General features: G+C 49.9%; 1 protein-coding gene across 5 annotated transcripts in view; it reads right to left on the bottom strand.

Moving 5' to 3' along the window:
- TMTC3 (transmembrane and tetratricopeptide repeat containing 3) overlaps positions 1-6,834 on the bottom strand; it is a 65,575-nt gene that overhangs the window by 53,594 nt on the left and 5,147 nt on the right. For all 5 annotated transcript variants that reach the window (XM_006036043.3, XM_006036045.3, XM_006036044.3 and 2 more), the window contains exon 2: positions 395-486. The gene's annotated coding sequence lies outside the window, so the exon portion shown is untranslated. The remainder of the gene's footprint in view (positions 1-394; positions 487-6,834) is intronic.

The raw sequence follows: 6,834 nt of genomic DNA, 5'->3' as shown, positions 1-6,834 counted from the left end.
AGAACTGCAGATACTCAAGACAGACCTGCAGATGCTTTCCCATACCACTACAGGGAAAAGCAGAGGCCTATGGACGGGTCTTAGCACTCACTCACATCTGACCTGAGGAGAGTCATTCCAGCTGACAGCTGGAAAAGGTTGCCTACTGCTGTGCTAAGGTAATTGTGTGTTCTGTTTAATGACCTTGGCTGTAGTCCACTGTGAAGTGTGAGAACCATTTGATTCCACTTCAAGGTGGAAATGATGGCTTGAGGTACAAAACCTGAGTGGGCAGTATGTACTCAAGGAGATCAGAAGAGGCCAGAGATGCAGTCTGCCTGGTTACCATAACAAGGATCAGTCAAAAGCTGACGTTACTGAAGTGAAGGTGTTAGAAGTTATGAATATCGCTTACCAAATGATCCTGAAGTTTCTTCAGTAATCAAGATACAGGGTAGTGGAACAGCTCAACCATCACAGCGTTGCTTTCCTCAGATTTACCAGCACCTTCACAATAAAAAAAAGAAATATCAATGAATTTTTAAAAATGAAATGTCAACTATAATAGAGTATTGCTTAAAAATGTGTTAAGAAGGACGTAGGAGGGCTCCTGGACAATATGGATCCTCTACTTTTGTACACTTTTCTAGAGCAGATAACTCAGATGCTACCTAACCAGAAAACATATACTTAGTCTCACCTAACACTTTGAGAGTTGGAAACTAACTCTCAAGCTCCCAACTTCCAAAAAAAGGTAAAGAAGCTGCTTCCAAGACAGCACAACACTGCCTCTGTCTTTCATGCCTACTCAATTCCTGTATCAAGGAGACCCTGAGGAAGATCACACCACCATAACTACCCTTAAGCATATATTTTTAATTGTGATTCTTACTAAATCAGCTCCTGGAAAATACATTAATCAACAATGCTCTCCCAAACACAGTGATTGTCATTAGGGATGTACTTATGTGAAGTGATCACATGGAGGTATAAATCAGTGCAAAAGTCATATGCTGTGATATCCTGATACCTAAAGTCATCCCAATGGAAGCAATGCTGAGACATGCACAGTGGCTTTCCTAGGCAGAGGGTTTTGCCTGTATAATGTGTGTTTTCAGTATATCTTCTGAGCAAGATCTCAACCAAGCATTTTATGGTTCTCTAACACAGACGTTTCAAGTTTCAAAATCCCAAGTGGTCATGGGGACAAAAATATACTGTTATATTTCAAACTTGACATTTTTAAAGCAAAGTAACTCTTAAAAAATCCCAAAATGAATAAGTGAATTTGGCAGACTATTCTAATGTCTCCATCAACAGAACATACTCACTGTCTTGCAGCTGGGATATTGCCTGCAAAAGCTTGATATTAGACATTACTTTCCATCTTATGCATTTTGATTCAGAAATAATCCTTGACAGCAGTTCTCCAGAAACAGCTACTGCCTGCCAACAAGAGCACTTAAACACCACCTCAAAGGAAAGAACCTAATCATTATTTGCCATTTTAAAATGTTACATTTGACTTGGGCCTGCACTGTGTCAAGCTCATTACAAAAAACAGTATTTTATTTTCTTCCCTCAAAACACAGAAGGGTGGGCCTAAGCTTGATCCCCAGGCTCCTGACCGCATTTTGCTAGTTCTTCTTTTCCATCTTCCATGCCCACTGAAATCTAATGTCTATGGCAGACATATTAATCCCAATCAATATTAAGGCCCAATTACAGCACCATAAAATAGCAAACCAGCCACAAAGGAGTTCCACATGTAACACAGAACATCTTTGTGGCTGTGTGTAGGGTATCTTAAAATAAATGTGTATAGTACCTCATCCCCATGCCAACAATCAGCTAATTGCTGGTATTAGGATGGGGCAGCTCTACCCAGCTTGGAGACCCAGGGTTGCCCTGGCTCCTGTGCCAACAAATATAAGGACCAGGGCAGCCCAAGGTTTTGAACTGCATTGGTCCTGCATGGGAGTCTGCAAGTGCCAAGCAGGGGAGCCAACCAGTCCCTAACCTCCTCTCCTTCCCAGTTCAGCAAGTTCAAACCTGCCCACTTGGCAACACAATGTGCATGTGAGACTCCCAGGCATGCAGCTCTGAACTTGCAGAACACAAAACCGTTGGGATGGGGATCAGATCACATCACTCCATTAAATTAATGTCTGCCAGGGGCCAACGTTTTAATATCTGTTCTTAGATCAGTAAGTTAACTGTTTTAAAGTGTTACAGGTTTATTACCCATGGTTTCTCTGGTTCATGGTCTTTCCCCTCCCAGCCTCTGAGAAAAAGCATAAATTGAATTTAGGAGACTGGTGATTAGGTGAGTGGAAGAGCATTCCCCACAGGAACTGGTAATCCCTTGTCCAGCTAGCCACAAATGCAGACCACAATAACCTCTACTCTGAACTTGGAGGCCAAATTTCAAGGCAGTGGGGATCACTATACATATTTCAGAGAAATTAGAATACTTATCTTTAGATATAAATGCTGCTCCAACCCCAAATATGGCATAGTTACCCACTAGGCACATTTATACACGCTATTAATGCAACGGAATAAATTCCAGTGCAGTTTACATCCAAGTTTATTGTTCCTGGGTGCCATGTTTACACATGTGCCTGGGACCACACCAGGTTAAGCCGGGTTGGAGCAGGCTTAGCTGGCAGGTGGCCCATGGCTTTCAGCTTGCCAGCTGGGGCCTGCTCCAACCTGGCTCAATGCGCTGCAGAGTGGCTGGCTGGGGCCCCAAGCACTGGGCTAGCCAGCAGGCAGCCCCTGCACTGGAGTACCCTCATGGCCCAGCCAGCCCTGTCAGCATCTACACATGTATTGCAGTGGATTAAATAACACCACCTCAGAAGAGTACTTATGTTTATAAGTACTAACCTTAAGCAACATTTATTAATTTACTGCAGCCTAATAGGGCCATATGTGTAGATGCTGACACTTTACTAGAGAGATAATGAGGCAGCTCAGCCGTAAACATCTTGTGTAGACTTGCCCACTGTGCCATAATTAGCAACCCTCTAACAAGTGTATTCTTTGTCTTATAGCTACATATGATTGTAGATAAAAAGAATAGGCCAAATATTGATTTGCCAGACTTTTAACTGAGTACTAAATGAAGGCAGAAAGTACATTTAATACTTCTGTTCTGCTAAAAAATTGAAACGTACAGGACAAAAAGGGAAAAAAGTTAAAACTGAGTAATTTCTGTCTGAGCCCAGGAAGTATACATTGTGCTTACTCAATTTGAAGATGAGGTTCCCCTGCTGTTTAAAATGGGGATGGACAGAAAGCCCCTTATCTTGAAATCAAGAATGAGGTGGTTGGGAGGCAGGCAGCTGCTGGGGCTGCAGCACCAAACTCCATTGCCTCCACACCCTCTGCCTTTCCCTCTACAGCTTTGGTACCTGTCACCTTTGCCTCCCCCTCTCCATACTACTTCTGCCCCCGCTCCTGCTTGGCTTTGCTCTGGTACTGGCAGACTCCATCCCAGCTGCAGCCTGAAGCAGAGAGCATGGTACCAACCCAGTTTCACTTGGAAGCAGTACTGGCGCTACACCACAGCTAGGGGGCTGGGCTCTTGTCCCAGACTGCAGTGGGGTCAGAGTCTGCTGGTGCCACAGCATAAGTGGGGAGGGAGGGAGAGGAGGAGGAGAGGGGGGTGACTAATATCCAATACAGGGGTGGGAAATTATTTCAGCTTGAGGGCAGCTTAATGAGTTTTGGTGAGCTGCCAAGGGCCATATGGGTAGCCCCGCCCCCTGACAGTTGCCCCGCCTCCTGGTCACCCTCTTGGGGCTGAAAGCCCTGCTCCCCAACCCCTGACCTTTGCCCCCAGAAGTCCCTCCCTTTACCCCAAAAGTAGTCCTTTTGGGAAGGGGGTTGCCATCTTAAAGCTAGAACCCCCCCCAAATAATATACTAAAAAAAAAAAAAAAAAAAAAAAAAAAAAAAATCAAACTACTATATCTTAATCAAACTACTAATCAATCTACTATAACTTATTTTAATTTTATTTAAAACATTTATTTTTGTCCCAATTTATGTCTGTTTACATAGTGTATCTAGAGACAATTGCATAATAGCTCAAAATACATTCTTACTCTTGTATACTGTGTGTGGAGGGGTTAAGGGCATATATGTGGGGGCTGAGTGGTTGAGGAGTAGGTGTGAGGGTGTGCATGTGAGGTGTGGCTATGGTCAGTAGGGTGTGTGAGGGTGGGTGTGGAGGGGTGTGTGGTTGGGGTGGGGTGGTAGTGTTTGTGGGGGCTGTGGGAAGGTGTGGGTTTGTTTGGGGGTATGTTGGGGGGCGGTGAGAGGGTATTGGTGTATGTGTGGATACGGTGCGGGGTGTGGGACTGTGTGTGGGTGTGTGAAGGGTTATGGTGGGGGGTGGGAGCCAGCCCAGCCCATCCCATCCCGTCTCAGCTGCAGCGCACAGCTCCCGGCAGCAAGGCTGGGACCCGCATGGCACAAGCATCCAGCCTGGCACAACACAGTTCTGGCTGCAAGGCTAGGGATCGCACAGCATGGCACACAACCAGCCCAGTTTGGCCCATCCTGGCTGTGGTACGCGGTTCCTGGCTGCAAGTTTGGGACCCATGCAGCATGGTACAGAGCCAGCCTGGCTCAGTCCAGCCCAGCCCATCCCCTCTGTGCCGCGCCATGCTGTGTGGGTCCTGGCTTTGCTGCACGGAACTGCACACAGCAGCCGGGATAATCCAGGCTGGGTTGGCTTCATGCTGCGCTGCGAGGGTTTCAGCCTTGCAGCTGAGAACCACATGGAGCAGCACAGAGCTGGCCCAGCCTAGCCCATCCCAGCAGCACGCAGTTGCCAGCTGGAAGTCCAGGACCCACGCGGCACAGCACAAAGGGGCCCCATGCCATGTCATGCAGTCCCAGGCCTTGCAGCCAGCACTGTATTGTGCCAAGCTGGGCTGCGTGCTGGCCAAGGCCAGCAGGGCTGTTCTGCTTCCCTCACCTCCAGCTGCCTTTGCGTCTGCCATGTCCCACCACTCTGGGTGGGCAGGTGGTAAGCTTCAGTGGGAGGCTCCTGCCAAGTTCATGGAGCTCCAGCTGCCTTCCATTCACCCCATCCACCTAGCTGGATGAGCAGCCCCTGCAGGCACACAGAGCAGGTGGAAGGCAGCCGGGAAATGAAGCTAGATCTCTCTGTGTTAGGCAGGAGCCTCCCTCTGAAGCTTCCCCCTACCTACCTGCCTAGAGAAACATGGTGTGGCAGGAACAGGAGCCACACCTGGAGGCGAGGGGAGCAGAACAGTCCCGCCGACACCAGCCAGCGCACGCAGCTTCCAGTGGAGCTGTTCCCAGTGCAGCTGCAGCCAGCTGGGTGCTGCTGTACTCCCCTTGCCTCCAGTGGCTACTCCTCCTCCCACTCCTGCCCCCTGCTGCACCTCTCCGGGCGGGTGTAGGGGGGAGGGAAGCTGCAACTCGGCAGCTCCTGTTGGAGGTGAGGGCAACAGAAGAATGTCTGGCCAGGTGCAGCTGCACTGGAAACTGCCTCACCAGAAGCTGTGTGCTGGCTGGGGCTGGGGGGGGAGTACAGATGTGGGCTGCCTGGGTGGAAGTGGGTGGGGCTCAGCCCAGCGTAGAACATTGTAGAGGCAGCCGCGGCTGGATCCAGCCAGTTGGTGGACTGTATTTTGCCCGTCCTTGATGTAATAGCTAGGCGACCAGGACAGAGAGATGAGCGAGGAGATGAGTAGGGAGGGGACAGGTTGCCTGCTTCCTCCCTCACAGCATATCAGCAACTGCAGTGGGCTGAAAGCCCCTCACTGGCTACTGCCTGCCTCTCCCCTCTCTCCTACGCTACTGCAGCTGGCCCCAGGATGCTGCATGCTAGTGGCTGCAGCTCTCCCATCTGCTATCCCAACCCCACCCCCTACCATCCCCTGCCCCCTGGGTTTTCTGGGCTGTGCCATCTGTCTGGTGGGGCTGCTTTTGCCCCCAGCTCCCTACACTGCTCAAGGCAGGTGGGTGCAGCCCCTCCTCCAAGCAGGGCAGGCAGGCACTGGCCCAAGGCCCATCACCTCCCCCTCTTCCACCCCGACTTCTTGGAGTCATGGGCGGGAGCCCAGCACTGCTGCACCTGACCAGTTCATTGTTTAACTTGTTAATATTTATTTAATCAGTATTTACATCCCTAGTTGGGGGCAGGTGATGTGGAAGCAGTAGGAGGCCGAGTAGTGGGAGGGGCAGGCAGCTTGCCCCTGTCCTCCCTCCCATCACTTAACCCTACTTTGTGCTTGCCCCTCCATCCTCAGGCCCTCACTTCCCTTCTCCTGGTTTCCCCCTTCCTCTACACTACTTCTCCCTGCCCTCCCCTACTCACTTACGCTGTGGCACCAACAAGCTCTGACCTGACTGTAGCCTGGGGCAAAGACACAGCCCTAGCCCAGCACTCTAGCTGCAGTGTAGAGTCAGTACTGCTGCCCTCTGGTTTTTGCTGGGACACTGCATGGCTTCCTCTCCTGCCCTTCCCTCCCAGACTGCCCATCCCTAGGCTAAATGATAACCCAGGAATGGGCAAAATGCGGCCCATGGGCCGGATGCGGACTGCCAGGCCACTATCTGGCCTTTGGGGCCCCTAAAAATTTAGAAAACTAGTATTTATCTGCTCCTGGGTGCCTGTCATGCGGCGATGACTTGCCAAAACTCAGTAAGTGGCCCTCTGCCCAAAATAATTGTCCGCCCCTGTGATAACTGCTAAGCTAGAACCAGTTATCACTGAGAAGACTGGTTAAACAATCAAGCATTTAACCATTCACATCCCCACCCCCTACTACCTGTCCGCATCACCACCTGTCCCCCTACTGCCTCCCTT

This window comes from Alligator sinensis, unplaced genomic scaffold (assembly GCF_000455745.1).
Source record: "Alligator sinensis unplaced genomic scaffold, ASM45574v1 scaffold1076_1, whole genome shotgun sequence".
Lineage (NCBI taxonomy): Eukaryota > Metazoa > Chordata > Crocodylia > Alligatoridae > Alligator > Alligator sinensis.
The sequence above is the reverse complement of the archived record's forward strand: the minus strand, read 5'-3'. Positions and strand labels throughout refer to the sequence as shown.